Source organism: Carya illinoinensis, chromosome 16 (genome assembly GCF_018687715.1).
Source record: "Carya illinoinensis cultivar Pawnee chromosome 16, C.illinoinensisPawnee_v1, whole genome shotgun sequence".
Taxonomy (NCBI): Eukaryota; Viridiplantae; Streptophyta; class Magnoliopsida; order Fagales; family Juglandaceae; genus Carya; species Carya illinoinensis.
In genome coordinates, this window is record NC_056767.1 from 5,450,552 (window position 1) to 5,466,748 (window position 16,197).

Genomic DNA, 16,197 nt, shown 5'->3' on the forward strand with positions numbered 1-16,197 from the left:
TTATTAATGATGCCCCTCACAGTTTCTTTTCGTCCCTCAAAAGGTCTTCCGCAAAGAGATCCCTTGTCTCCATTCCTTTTCATTCTAGGCATGGATGTCCTATCTAGAATTATCACGAGCATCTCAATCTCCTTAAAGGGATAAAATTTTCAAAAGGAGGTCCTTCCATCTCCCACCTCTTCTTCGTTGCTGATCTATTTCTCGTCAGCTCAGCTACAACACAAACTGCTCTTTCATTTGTAGAAAGTCTAGATCTCTATAGTTCCTAGTCGGGACAGAGTATTAAGCAGAGGAAATCGTCCTTACACTTCAGTAGGAATGCCACTCCTATAAATATTTAGAGTGTAAAAAATTCTTTAAATTTAGAGTTTCCCCTCCATCTTTCTTTCGGATTTACTGGAAAAAATCATATCTAAGCTCCAAGGATGGAAAATCAAAATCCTTTCAGAAGCAAAAAAACTATCCTTGTCATAATTGTGGCTAGTACTATTCCCTCATATGTCATGTCCACCTCCCTCATTCCAAAATTTCTGTTAAAAAAATGGATGATCTCTTCCGTAGATTCTGGTGGGGTCATGAAAATCAAGACAAGCGAAAATTTATACCTAAATCTTGGAAAACCATTTGCATCCCAAAGTCCTTGAGGGTAAGACTCAAACACATGTTTGTTTCCAATTCAGCCCTAATCATGAAGTTCGCTTGGTCTTTATTTAATAGGGCTTTTAGTCTTTGGAAAGAAGCTATTTCAAAAATTATCGTAGAACCAACTCGTTCTTTGATGTCCTCCCCAAACCATCGAATTCCTTATTCTTGAAAAGCCTTCTCAAACAAAAAGAGTTCCTGAGATCCAGTATTTGCTTTCAAATTAATAATGGTGTCACCACCAATGTCTGGATTGATCCTTGGATCCCCTCCATCCCATCAGGCAAGCCTCTTCCAAAGCCCTCATACTCTGGTTTTGAGCAAACACCAAAGCATCTAAGCTTACCCTTGAAGATCCTAGGCATTGGGACACACTTCTCTTGGACACCCTCTTCACGGAACATACCTCTAGAGAAATTAAAAAGACTCCTTTGGCAATGTACAACTTCCATTATGTTCTTGAAAAAAAATAAGATGGCTTCATCATTCTTCAGGCAATTTCTCAGTCAAATCAACCTACGCTAGGTTGGTTAGTGAGGCCTACCCCTCCTCTCCTACATTCAATTGGAAAGGTTTATTGGAAATTAAATTGGAGCCGTCACCCACCCTCTCACTCTCACAACGTCACCCACTCTCTCACTCTACATTCCATACATCGTCGGCAAGATTCTACTCTCCCTTCTCCTTTTTTTTTTTTTTTTTTTTCATGAGGTCCCATGTCTCAATTTTTAATCAAATCAGCTTTGGATTTTAATTTGTTGATTGGGTTTTACATACAAGTCACAAATTTAGCCCTTTTTTCTTTTCTTAATTCAAACTTCAAAGATTTGGTTGTTTGTTTTCCAGTTTAGTTTTGTCTAGTTGTTTGTTTTCCAGTTTAGTTTTGTCTAGTTGTTTACATATATATTCTACTCTAAACAATATACTAGTTATATTATGTATGAGGTATCGTTCCCAAAAAGCAAGAAATGTAGGATATGCAACTTCGTGGGCATAACAAAAGCTAGAAAAAATAAGTGTATTAAATTTTCATTACTAATAACAAAGTACGTAGGAGGCAAGATCATGCTTGAGAATTAACACAGCATATGCAAAAGGCCAGGTCTTCCATACTTTAAGTAGATATTAGTACTTTAAATATGCCTGGGATGAATATATTATGTTGCTGATTCTATTAATTTTGATGGTTTTGTTGATTGTTTGGAAATTTAAGTATGATGTTGCATTTGTTGGTTGTGCATGTGTAAAGACTTAGTTTTCAGGTTTTAATAGTACTGCTGTTACTCGTAATATATATTGCAATGCTTGTTGTGATGTTTAAAATTGGCCATTTGAGTTTGTACGCAAGAGTATCTTTCAATCATGAGTGTTGGTAATATGATCTGTGTAGTGGGATTATTTCTTTTATATATGAATCTATCTTTTATTTATATTATTAATGTTATTAGTTTTAATAATAATCATGTGGGTTTTGGTAGAGAAGTGAGAATGAATGGGTGAGGAAAGGGGAGCAAAGCTAGGTTTTTGTTGGGTGGGTTGAAAATGGAGCAGAACAAGCTGGTGTCTAGAAGGCTGAAATTTGATTTATTATTAGTAAGGAGTACAACGAATTAATTATCATGCATGAGAGAATACATATTGTTGTATACATACAAATATATTTATACTTATCCATATATAATCTTATAAACATATTTTTGTTTATCTCCTATATTATTTTAGGATCCAAATTCCATTTCTAGAGCATGTTAGTGGAGGAGTCAAAACCCAGTTTAATCTAGTGCCAAAATACTTACCTTGTAGCCAAGCATTTCTTGTGCTCCTTTATGTTTTATTTACTAATCGTTTCATATTTGTATCAGCCACAATTTGGAGGTTAGAACATTTGGAAGTTTGTAACATTTACTTGTTTTATTTTGGTTCATTTGTTGGGATTTAGAAGTTTGTTATTTGGAAATTTCTAATTTAATTTATTTCGGTACATTTGGAAGTTTATAATTTAATTTATTTTGGTGCATTTTAAAGTTTGTAATTTAATGTATTTTTATTTTTTTAATTTTTGAAAGCATCTTAGTATTTGTTGTTAGTTGTGTCTTTTGTTGTAATCAAAACTGAATTATTTAGTTTAAATTGTAATTTTTAAAGCAATTGAAATTTGAAAACCCACATAAGCATTGTTCTGAACCGACCCAAATATTTCCACTTCCGACTTTGGTATTCCCGAACCGCATTCCATTACTCGATTACCCGACCTGTTTTTCTCAGCTTTTCCGATTTAATCTTTTTTTAGCAAAAAAAAAAAAAAAGATGAAGAAAAGATGACTTTTAACGCCGTAGTTTCTCAGCAACCAAACACATATATAATAGGAAAGTTCCAGATATAGCTCCGTACCTTCAAGAAAAATCAAAACCCCTCATTGCATTTTCTAAGGATTTTTGAAAAGAAGTCGTGCGTTTCTGTGAAGGGTTGATGCAATGAGTTGCTGTGTTTGATTTCATCTTCTCCAAAGGCTTCGGTTCGATTTCGTCCCAAGTAACTCCCTACTCCACCTCAGTCCATTTCCATCATGCATATGAAGTATTGGACTTGAAGTCAATGTGTCCAATTTTATTGAAACTATTTGGCATCCACAAGGAATAGTGCCAGGCGACAGATGAGCCACTAGTGCTTCAATCAATTCACTCTGTATAACATAGGGGAACCTTAAAATAAACTGAAAACTGCTACTGGGAATCGTTCACAAAAACCATGCTTTTCGTGGTATGCTTGCTAGAGTCGACGAGTAGGTAGCGGTAAGTAATTCCATCCAAAACGCCTATCTAAAAGAGGAGAAGAGATCTGAGTAGGTAGCGGTAAAAATTAACAGTTGTGATATAAATTAACAGTTATATAAATTAATAGTTATATAAATTAACAGTTTTGTTTTGTCTTCTTACACTGGTTACAAATTGATAGTTTATGATGATATAAAATATAAGTTAATAGTTATGATAATTTAGGGTAATAACTTGAAACCAGATTAGGGCATGAATAGTATATATAAATCAAGAGTCATGAATGATGAAACACGTAATCCATAGATATAGATTATAGATCTGATTAACCTGAAATATTGTATATTTTATACATCTAGAACTAATATATTTTAATTCTTTTATCACATTATTATTAATTTTAGATGTAAAAAATGTTTAGATGTATAAATTCAAGTTGTGATTTAAATGGGTTAATAACATGGTTTTTGCTTAATATTATAACTTGTGATTTAATTGAAAAATATTTATTTACATGCATAATATATTTTTAATATTCTATTCTTTATTTTTATTTTATTTTATTTCTATTTTATATTTTTTTTCTATAGGCTAAGAAACGAAAAGTATGCTGGGACACGGAGGGAATTCATTTTCATATGGAGTCTTTGCACGGCACGGGACCTTTTTTGGTTTGAAAATGGAATTGCATGCCGTATGGGAAAGGATTTCATGTTGGGATGGACTTTGACCGGGGGACGGAAGACATCTTATCATTTTTAGTGAAAAGCACGCCGCACACATTGAATTGAAGGTTTTTTTTTTTATCCAGTTTATTTACACACGACAACACTTTTATGTGAGGGAAAATTAATTCAAGCAACACACAATTATTCTTCTCTTGGAGCCGCATATAATTTCTTTTTAGCATTCCTTCAACGCTGCATGGTACCTAGGATAAAAAAATTCATTCTTTGTTTGGGGTTTGAAAGCAGTAGAGAAATATAGACTTCATTGCCGTTGAAGAGCTCCTTGAGAGGTCCAATTGCTGTTATAGTTCAGCCTCTTCCACTGTTTTTAATCTACATCTCCATTCACTTGGCTTGATCTTTTTATTTCCTACTTTTTATTTAATTTCAATTTGAAATTTATGGTATATTGTTGATATTTTTGGCTTAAAAGTATGGGCATTTTATTTACTTTTTATTTTATTTTATGTTAGTTATTTTTCTTATTTTTCTAAGCTTCTGTTAAATATGCATTATAATTATATTTTATATTAATTTCAATTTATTATATAATTTTCAGTTTATTCAAAGCCGTTGCAAATTCCATAGCTGAAGTAATTTGGATCCAAATTAAATTTGTGTCGTAACTTAATTAAGTGTGAATCTTCCAAAAGCTCCTCTAATCTACTATGATAACATGAGCACCATTTATTTGTCATCAAACCCTGTGTTTCACGCCCGCACAAAACATGTTGAAATCGACTTTCATTTTATTCGTGATCGAGTCGTCAACAAATCTCTTCAAGTGGCATTCATCTCAGGTCAAGATCAGCTTGTTGATACTTTGATATAGCCCCTTTCATCGGCTCAATTTATCAAAATGTGTACAAGTCTACACCTTAAACACTTGCCACTTGACTTGAGGGGGGATGTTAAGGGTATTATTGACTCTTCATCCAGTGCCAGCACACAACCTAAGGACCACAATGCAATCAGGTAACAGACTCTGCCACACCCCTGCAACGCCATCCTCTACGTGAGCTACATCATGCAGGAACATTCCTTTTGTTACAATATTTGATTCTTCCAGAACATTCTTTGATAATCTTGTATATAAGGCAAACGTTTGTAATAGTTTTCATTATGAATGAAATATACAACCAAGTTTTTCTTCAACAAGGGATAATGAGAACTTACTGGGATAGGAAGAGCTGTCAACGATTAGGCTAGGAGCAATGGCGGCAGGCAGCTGAAGAAGGAGGAAGTACTAAGCGAAGCGGCAGATGAGGATGAAGAGGGCGACACGGGGTGTTTAAGAATTGAGACTTTGAGCCTTCATTTAGATACTAAGAGTATCTTAAATGATTTGTGAATATTAGTAAAATAGTTTTATAAATAGTAGTGATAGTAGTGAAATAATCTAAAGATATCTGATAACAATTATGTTCCCAAACATCCCTTGAGTCAATTAGGTATTTTCAATACATAGGTTGGAGAGAAAAATGAGCGTGTTGGCCAAAAAATTTGGTGGTTAGAGTTGGCCAAAAAAGGTCACCACCTTCGACTCTAACCCAGATTCTATATTTTCGGAACTCTGACTCCGCACCAACGATACAGAATTGGTGTTGGAATTAAGTTTTTGAATATTTGCTAAGTCATATCTCTATCAATTTGGTTTTAATGGCACTACACCGACCTAGTGCCCAATATATTGAATGTTATTTCTCAAATTGTAGACACGAAAGGACAAACTAAGCTACAGTACTGCACATTAAAACGTGCACTAAAGTCAATGATTTATATAGCCTCAAAACAAAATTATTTTAATATCCCCAACCAACAAAAGAAAAAAATTAAAGCAATGGCATCGTGGACATCTGTTTTAGAACGAGGATTGCTCAAGTGAATAATTAAGCAGTTTTAAAATATATCTTATATCAATAAATATAATAAAAATAATTTTTAGATAATCGGCCAATAATTACTTTCTTATAGCTTATGTCATGGCTCTCGTTATATCATCGGCCAATAATTACTTGTTACTATATATATTATAGTTGGAAGTGGTAACCAAATCCTCTCCTCCGCTCTCCCATTTAATTTGCTTTTTCTTTGGGTATTGGATATCATCTATCCTCTTCCCTAGTATCGATCTTCATCAAGAAAATGAGCTGGTGGTGTGGTAGAGCCATTGGCGCTACGAAGGTTCGATTTTTTTTTTTTTTTTTTTTTTTGTATAAATATAGAAGGGAATCAAAATTTCGAATTAAAATTTTTCATTTCTCGAAAATAGGATCATGCTATCAGACCATGAGGCTCTTAGTCTGCCAATATTAGATTGATCCAAAAACATTCCTCCACAGCATCAAAGTCTCTTTCTTTCTATGCTTTTCTTTTTAATCTTATATCAAGAAGTCAAAATGATATTATTTTTTAAAAACTTTAATATAATATTTTAATAAATTCTTCAACTAAGTATAATATAAATAAAACTGACATTATGATTTTATAGTTTGCAATTTTTTTTTAAAAAGTTACAAAATTAGAATACTTCTTTTCAAATCATCACCATCTAAAGCTTGGAATTTTTAAGTTCCCAAATTTCTTACTCCATTCTAATTTAAGTATCTAAAATAACTACACTACTATTTTAATAGCGGTTTTTGGACATGTTGCTTTGATTTATTTAGAATTCATTGCAAAAAAATTAAAAGAATGTATGAGAATTTTTAATTATAAAACTTACTTTTTTAAAATATCCGTTTTGTGTAAATTTTATTTTTTAAAATAAGAATATAAATAGCTGGTTTCAATGATTTTAAATGAAATAATGGCTGTTTTCAGTTTCCCTTTTGAATAAACCATATAGGCAGGCCTTGCCTTTGCCTTTGGGCAGCCCTAAACTGTTACTTTGGTTTGATTAAAATGATGACACGAGATGAGTTAAAAGGGGTTGATAGCCCTCTCATGCAAACCGAGCCTAAGTTTGAAGAAGTTGTTGCTGATTTTTTTAACAGAAGAAATTCGAGGAAGATGAGCAACCGAAAAGCTTCTAGAGTGTGGGACTGATAATTGGTGTGACTGGCATCGTGGGCAACAGCCTAGCTGAAATTCTCCCTCTCTCCGACACCATAGGTGGGCCATGGAAGGCCTCCATGGCCCACGGTGTGGCGCGCCGGCCACGTCCCGACTGGAACACCGACCACCCGATCGAGTACATCCAGTGCAACGTCTTGGACTCGGACGATACCCAAGCCAAGCTTTCTCCCTTGACCGATGTCACCCACATTATCTATGTCACCTGGACCAGCTGACCGACCGAGGAAGAGAATTGCGAAGCCAACGGCGCCATGTTCCTCAACGTGCTCCGTGCGGTGATTCCGAACGTGCCTAATCTCCGACACGTCTGCCTCCAGACCGGGACCAAGCAATACATGGGACCCTTCGAGGCCTATGGCAAGATTCAAGTGCACGATCTGTTGGGAAAAATGATGACAATGAATTGAAAAATAATATCGAACGAGAAAAACACACACGCAATCACACACGACACAAGATAGACGTGGTTCGGCAAATTGCCTATGTCCACGGGAGCTGCAGAGGATTTTATTATTAAGGAATATCACTCTACAAGATGGATCTCAACACTGTACGTCCACATTGTTCACTCTTACAGTAATCGTACGGCCATATGATTTAAAACATCATATATATAGTTACACGGCAGAAACCCTACAGAATGCATGTTCGCTCGAGCAGCGTGTCGAGCGAGCGTCGAGCAAACTTCCCTTCAGCATCCTGCTTGAGCTCACTGTCGAGCTAACATCGAGCGTTCAACTCTACCTGACTTCGCTCGAGCGGCCAATGCCTCCGCTTGAGCGGTGTGGACCAGACTCCACAGTACTCAACAATTCTCCCACTTGGAGACTAGTACACTCGCTGTATCGTCGTCTTCCTCAAACATGATATCCTCCACCTCTGCAACTCACTGCTCCTGTCTTCATGCCAGAAGACCAACTGAAGTTGCGCACAACTTCAATTTCTCAAGCGTAACACCCTTTGTCAACATATCAGCATGGTTCTTGCTTCCACAAATCTTCTCAAGTAACAACTGTCCGTCATCTAATAATGACCGTATGAAGTGATACCTGATCTGAATGTACTTGGTCCTGGAATGGAATGGTAGATTCTTAGCAAGGAATATGGCACTCTGACTATCACTGTAGAGAGTGCCTTTCTGATTCTTCTTACCCAATTCCTCTAAGAAGCCCTGTAGCCATACCATCTGCTTTGTAGCCTCTGGCACTGCAATATACTTAGCTTCTGTTGTAGATAAAGAAACTATTTTCTATAGATTAGAACCCCATGACACTGCAGTACCACCAAGTGTATAAACAAAACTCGTGGTACTCTTTCTGCTATCAATATCTCCAGCTAAATCAGCATCATCAAAGCCCTGCACCTCCAAGCTCTCTCCAGAGAAACACAAACAGGTTTCTGAGGAACCCTTTGGATACCTCAAAATTCACTTCACTACTTCCCAATGTTACTTTCTTGGGTTACTCATGTATCTACTCACAACTCCCACTGCATGGGCAATATTCGGTCTTGTGCAAACCATAGCATACATAAGTGAACTAATAGCTGAGGCATAAGGAACCTTACTCATGTAATCTTGTTCCTCCTCTAACTCTGGTGACTGATTCTTGCTGAGTCTGAAGTGACTTCCCAAGGGTGTGCCAACTGGTTTGGCCTTGTCCATATTGAACCTGCTGAGTACCTTTTTCACATACTCAGCTTGTGAGAGTCTCAACGTACCTCTGATTCTATCTCTGACAATTCTCACGCCAAGGATTTGCTTTGCAGCTCCCAAATCCTTCATTTCAAAGTGCTCTGACATCTGCTTCTTTAGATCATTGATCTCATTAATACTAGCTCCTGCAATAATCATGTCATCCACATATAACAACAAAATAATGTAAGAATTGTCAAAATGCCTGACATAGCAACAGTGATCTGCCTGACATCTAATGTATCCTGCACTGTGCATGAAGTTGTCAAATTTCTTGTACCACTGTCTAGGAGCTTGCTTCAGGCCATACAAGCTCTTCTTCTGTCTGCAGACTGAACCTTCCTTTCCCTGTACCACAAATTCCTCAGTCTGGTGCATGTAGATGTCTTCTTCAAGGTCTCCATGAAGAAAAGTTGTCTTCACATCTAACTGCGCAAGAAATAAATCTTTAGTAGCAACCATAGCCAGTACCATCCTGATAGTTGTGATCTTCACCACAGGAGAAAAGATCTCATAGTAATCAATACGCTGCTTCTGCTGAAAGCCTTTTACAACAAGTCTAGCCTTGTACCTCTTATTGCAATCATGCTCAGTTTTTACCCGGTACACCCACTTGTTGTGTAATGCCTTCTTCCCTGATGGAAGTTCTGTCAACTCCCATGTCTGATTCCCTAGCAAGGAATCCATCTCATCTTTTATGGCTAGCTCCCACTTGCTAGAATTTTCATCTTGCAAGGTTTCTTCATAACTCTGCAGTTCTCCACCATCTGTCAACAAAATATAATTCAAAGTAGGTGAGAAATACTGTGGAGGACATATAGTCCTACCTGACCTGCGAACTGCAACTGTAGGAGTGGACGGTTCTGAAACTACCTGCGGAGTAATAGGAATGGGTGCACTGGACCCACTCTCCCCGTCACTCACATCTCTACACTGCACTGTGACGTCTGGTAGGTCATCCAATCTTACGAATTCGGACTCCTGAGGAGCTACTGCAGAAGCTATACTAGACTTATCCTTGTATATAATTTTCTCATTGAAAATCACATTCCTGCTTATGATTTTTCGACCCTGATCATCCCAGAAACGATAGCCAAATGCTTCGTCTCCATAGCCAATGAAATAACATTTCTTTGATTTAGCCATAAGCTTACTACGAGTATCAGAATCAATAAGTACATAAAAAAGATAACAAAAAGTTTTAAGGTGAGAAAATTTAACCTCTTTCCCGCTCCAAACCTCCTCAGGCAATCCACAATCCAGTGGAACTGATGGCCCTCTGTTTATCAAGTAAACGGTAGTGCTGACTGCATCTGCCCAGAAAGTGGAGTACCTCTTGAACCCACCATCAACATACTCACCACCATTTTCAGACCTCAAATACTTTAGTTTCAAGCCTGTCTCTGTCTCAACCATGGCTTTCCAAATTTTGAAAACATTAAACACGTCAGATTTATACATCAAAAAATAAACACATACCTTCCTACTATGGTCATCAATGAACGTAACATAGTAGCGAGAACCTCCAAGAGATGCCACTGGGGAAGGACCCCACACATCTGTGTGCACAAGATCAAGTCTTCCTGTTTTAGGCGTTCTGCCACTTTTCAAGAAGCTGACCTTCTTTTGTTTCCCCATAACGCAGCTCTCACACATACTGAGATCAACTGATTTAAGTTCTGGTAGCTTGCATCTAGACAAAAGTTCTTTCATACCCTTCTGACTCATATGGCCAAGCCTGCAATGCCACAAATCTGTTGTGCTCTTTGCAACGGTAGTAGCAATAGTGTCAATCAAACCAGTAGTTATATATAGTGTACCAGTTTTCTTACCCCGAGCCAGTACCAATGCCCCTTGTGTGACGTTCCAGTTGCTATCTAAGAACACCACTGAATGACCACACTCATCGAGTTGCCCAATAGAAATGAGGTTCTTCTTCAACTCAGGAATGTGCCTGACCTTTTGCAAGCTCCATTTGTTCTTGCCAGGGAGTGCAATATCAATGTCTCCCATCCCCACTACGTTCAAAGCCTCACCATCAGCTAAATACACCTTTCCAAAGTCACCTGCAACATAGTTCCGCATTAGCTCCCAGTGGGAAGATGTATGGAAGGAAGCCTCTGAATCCAGTATCCAGTCATCAACTAGACTGTGAACTACAAGCAATAGTGCATCCTGTACTTCTTCAGTTACCATATTAGCACTATCATTTTCCGTCTTCTTAGGATTTTTGCAGTTCTTCTTTATGTGGCCAGCTTTGCCACAATTCCAGCAAGTTGTCTGCTAACCAGGCCTCGACCTGCTTTTGCCCCTGTACTTTGATTTTGATCTTTCTCTGTTTGAGTTCCTGTCATGTGATCTCCCTCGAGAATCAACATTTAGGACTGAACTCAAACCCGAGGTCTCGCCTGATCTTTCCTGCGCACCTCCTCAGCTAAAATCAAATCATGAATATCATCATATTTCAGTTTAGTTTTACTAGCAGAATCACTAACAGTCATTCTTATGGCTTCCCAACTATTTGGCAGTGAAGCCAATAGTATCAGTGCACGTATCTCATCATCAAATTCAATTTCAACAGATGACAATTGATTTGTGATGGTATTAAAATCATTCAGATGTTGTGTAACAGACGTACCATCTGCCATTTTCAAATTGAATAACTTTCTCATCAGATGTACCTTGTTATTCGCTAACGGCTTTTCATACATACCTGACAAAGCCGCCATGAGATCCGCAGTCGTCTTCTCCTTGATGACGTTGTGTGCAATGAATCTCGACAGGGTTAATCGATTAACCCCCAGAACCTGTCGATCCAACAGGTTCCAATTAGCATCATCCATCTTTTCCGATGGCTTCCCCAATAGTGGAAGATGAAGTTTCTTCCCATAGAGGTAGTCCTCTATCTGCATCCTCCAGTATCCAAAATCTGTGCCATCAAACTTCTCGATCCCCGATACCTTCAAATCATCTCCAACCATCATTTTTCCTCAGACCTGAACCTTGGCTCTTGATACCAATTGTTGTGAAAAACGATGACAATGAGTTGAAAAATAATATCGAATGAGAAAAACACACACACAATCACACATGACACAAGATGTACGTGGTTCGGCAAATTGCCTACGTCCACGGGAGCTGCATAGGATTTTATTATTAAGGAATATCACTCTACAAAATAGATCTCAACACTGTATGTCCACAGTGTTCACTCATACAGTAATCGTACGGCCATATGATTTAAAACATCATATATATAGTTACACGGCGGAAACCCTACAGAATGCATGTTTGCTCTAGTGGCGTGTCGAGCGCACGTCGAGTGAACTTCCCTTCCGCATCCTGCTCGAGCTCACTGTTGAGCTGACATCGAGCATTCAACTTTGCCTAACTTCGCTCGAGCGGAGGCAGCTCAAGTGGCCAATGCCTCCGCTTGAGCGAAAAGCTTCCTGCTCGAGCTCACTGTCAAGCTAACATCGAGTGTTCGACTCTGTCTGAATTTGCTCGAGCGGCCAATGCCTCCGCTCAAGCGGTGTGGATCAGACTCCACAGTACTCAACACGATCCTCCTTTCACGGAGGACCTGCCCCGATTGGACCTGCCAAATTTCTATCACACTCTCGAAGATATTCTGTTTGAGGAGGGCGACAAAAGAGGGCTTGACTTGGTCCCATTCACAGACCCAACCTCATATTCGGGTTCTCGCCGTATAGCTTGATGAACCTCATCGGCACCCTCTGCGTGTACGCCTCTATATGCAAGCATGAGCGGCTCCCCTTGAAATTCCCTGGCACCAAAGCGGTATGGGACTGTTACTCGGTGGCTTCGGATGCGAATCTTATTGCTAAGCAGCAGATATGGGTGGCCGTGGATCCGTATGCTAGGAATGACGCATTTAACTGCAACAACGGGGACGTGTTCCGATGGAAACACTTATGGAAAATGTTAGCTGAGCAATTCGGGATTGAGGATTATGGGTTTGAAGAGGGTGAGAAACTGAGCTTAGTGGAGATGATGAAGGGCAAGGATGCTGTTTGGGAGGAGATTGTAAGGGAGAATCAGCTGCAACCTACGAAGTTGGAAGAAGTTGGGTTGTGGTAGTTTGGAGACTTGAATATGAGAGAGGAATCTTGAATCGATAGTATGAACAAGAGCAAAGAGCATGGATTCTTGGGGTTCAGGAACTCCAAGAATTCCTTCATTTCCTGGATACATAAGATGAAAAGTTACAAGATTGTGCCTTGAGATCAAGTAAAGTGAATAGGCCAATGTTTCTGGAGTTCTCCGCTTCAACTTTGTTGCGAATTGAATGTTCTGCTGGTCATGTTCTTTAATAATAAAAACATGAACGAAAACAGTATCTTTTTGCAGTTCATGGAGCAAGATTGATTAAGAAGCTCCAAAGGTTATCGTTGAATGGCAAGTTAATTGATTAAGAAAATAATATATATAACCAAGTCAACATTAGTTAACAGTAACACTGCTTGGCAAGTGGGCTGTATTTGTAATAGATCTTGTTTCTATACAAAGAAAGGAAACAAATTCTTTGTTATGTGCAAGAGTTAGAGCAAGAGGATTCAAAAATAAAAAAAGTCTACTTGCAACCTGTTGGGGGAACCTATGCATACCCAACATCCACATGTATAAACGAACAATTTCGCTTCACATACCAAACGACCTCGTATTCGGCTAGGGTGCATTTAAGCCCTCCCTTTCCTTCGTCTACTCATAGAACATGTTCTTCACATCCTAAGGGAAATGAATCAGAGGATAGTAATGATTTTGAGGTTGAGGCTTCATTTCGAATGGAGCTTGTCAGCTTGATGGTGGCGATAGGTAAATGTTTTTCTGAAATGGGTTTTTTTTTCAATTAAGTTATTTTCCATTTTAATTATTACTTTTCCTCCCTGTTTCATCCAATTTTTTCTTTTAATGTGATTTTCAATTCACGAGTTACTTGCTCAGCTGCTTGGCCTTTTGAGTTTTCCTTTGGGCTTATTTGATGAAGTTTTCAGTTGCGGTTCCTGGTGTCGTTTTTCTTTAGTCTTCAAAAGTTTTTTAATGAAGTTTTGCTTTGATTTTTTTTATCACTTTTGGGCTCAAGAACTTTTGCGGGGGCTTTCAAATATGCTAAATACAAAAGTTTATAGCAATGGTGGTTTTGGATAGTTTACCGGGGATTTCATGGTGGCTTAATAAAACGGAACAGATTTTTTTGGTCGGCCTTTAATTAGTCCTTTTGAAACTTTTGAAACCTTTAACGACTTGTGATTTTCATTCTTGCAATTTGTAGCCTGTCTTCAACTGAGAAATACTCGGCCTTCACTGTTTCTGATTGTATTTTTTTTTTAAATACTGCCACATCAGCCTGCGAAGGTTTCCCACAGGCGGTTGTCTATAGAAGAGCTATTTTTTATTTTTCATAAACATTTCGACTAACGTGTCCCGCGATTCCTCAAATGTTATGCATCCCAACTGTCCCTAGCTGGGAGGGGAATCTTTTATTAATAGTATGTACTAGAGCAAAGAGCATGGATTCTTGGGGTTCAGGAACTCCAGGAATTCCTTCATTTCCTAGATAGATAAGATGAAAGGCTACAAGATTGTACCTTGAGAAAGTAAAGTGAAAAGGCCAATGTTTCTAGGCTTCTATATTTCATGTTTGTGAATTGAATGTTCTGCTAGTATTCTTTAAAAGCATGAACGAAAATAGTTATTGTATTGCATTTTATGGATCTAGATTAATCAATGAACTCCTATGTTATTCTACATTTTCTTGTAAGTTTGTAACTATTATTAGACAAAAGGTTATCCTTAAATGGCAAATTTATTGAATGAAAAAACATTATATGTAACCAAAGTGGGCATTAGTTAGCATGGCAACTCGGCTGTACTTGTAATATACCTTGTTTTAGCATAGATAAGGAAGGATTTTTATACCAAATTCTCATCCTATTTAGTTTATCATATTATTATGGGGTTAAACAAATAAAGAATAGAAATATAACTATTACATCACTATAAAGTATGTCAAGAGTGTAATATATAACATTACCCTATAAATGACCAGTATTAATTAGGGTTGTGCATATGACCAGAAAAGCTATTGGACCAGATTAAAATGGCCCACCTGACCTAGATTTTATTGGGTTATTCTTGTTCAGGTCTCCAACCTGACTAGTTAATGGAATTGTGTTTTAGTTTCAACCCATCCGACCGTCCGAGTATAAAAGCATAGTTATCTTCATTCTCCAACCTTAGCCACCCAATGTTTACTTGCAAGTTTACCCAGTCAAAAAAAGTCTCCTTCAGTCTAGAGGAACCTGAAAAAGACACGATATTAAGAGCTTCTGATGCATAGAACCTTAAACTTGTGTAGGTACATATTTCCCCAACCCTTATCACCTTGCATATATATTTTCCCCACCCTCATCACCTTGCAACTTCTGATGCATCTAACCTTAAACGAGTTAGTATGGCATTAATTCGAGGTGATGCAGCTTCATGGAAATGGTTCTCGAAAGGGTTTTCCAATTATATTGCAAGAGAAGCGACTAATATATGTCTTTGTGCAGATGAAGATAAAAACCTTCTTAACCAAATTTCTGATGAAGAATGCTCTCTAGTTTATTGGATTCTTGTCGATAGTGCAAACCAGCTCGGAGGGGTCGAGGTTGGACATGAGGGTCTCATATTGAACAAAGTATTTGCTCCGATTAGAACTGAGGACTGTGCAAGAGGACCAGGAGTCCACAAATCCAGCGTCGTGTGAGCCGATCTCCCCGAGGGTGCCCGGTGGCGAGAAGGAAAACTGTGTTGTGGTAGTAATTTTAGGAAGTATCTGGTTACGGAGGTTCTGGGTTCAAGGGAAGCAAGGAAAAAAAAAATAAAAATAAAAAAAATAAAAATAAAAATAAAAAAACCTAGATAAATCATACAAGCCAAACCTGGGTTTATTTTAATTGGGTCAAATCGGATCGGGTTGGCTCCTTAGCTAGAAACCCTTTGTGTCCGGTCCGGTCCGGTCAGGTATTAACTCGACTCTTCTTGGCCAGGTTGCATGCCTAGTATTAATAGCACTATTTAATGAATCATGACGAGAATGAAAAACAATCAAACTTGTCCATATATGATTAAGTTGAACTTATAAAATTAATATAGCCAATTATATTACTGATTTTTATTTAAAAGTAGTAGTTTTTTAGCTTGTCTAATGCCTACTTTTTTTATATTGTCTCAAATTGCATCATTTTATTTTGGACACTGTATAAGTAATTTTTA

General features: G+C 37.8%; 1 pseudogene; it reads left to right on the forward strand.

Annotated features, from left to right (window-relative positions):
• Positions 1-6,290: 6,290 nt before the first annotated feature.
• Positions 6,291-13,357, forward strand: LOC122298487 (annotated as a pseudogene).
• The last annotated feature ends 2,840 nt before the right edge of the window (positions 13,358-16,197 follow it).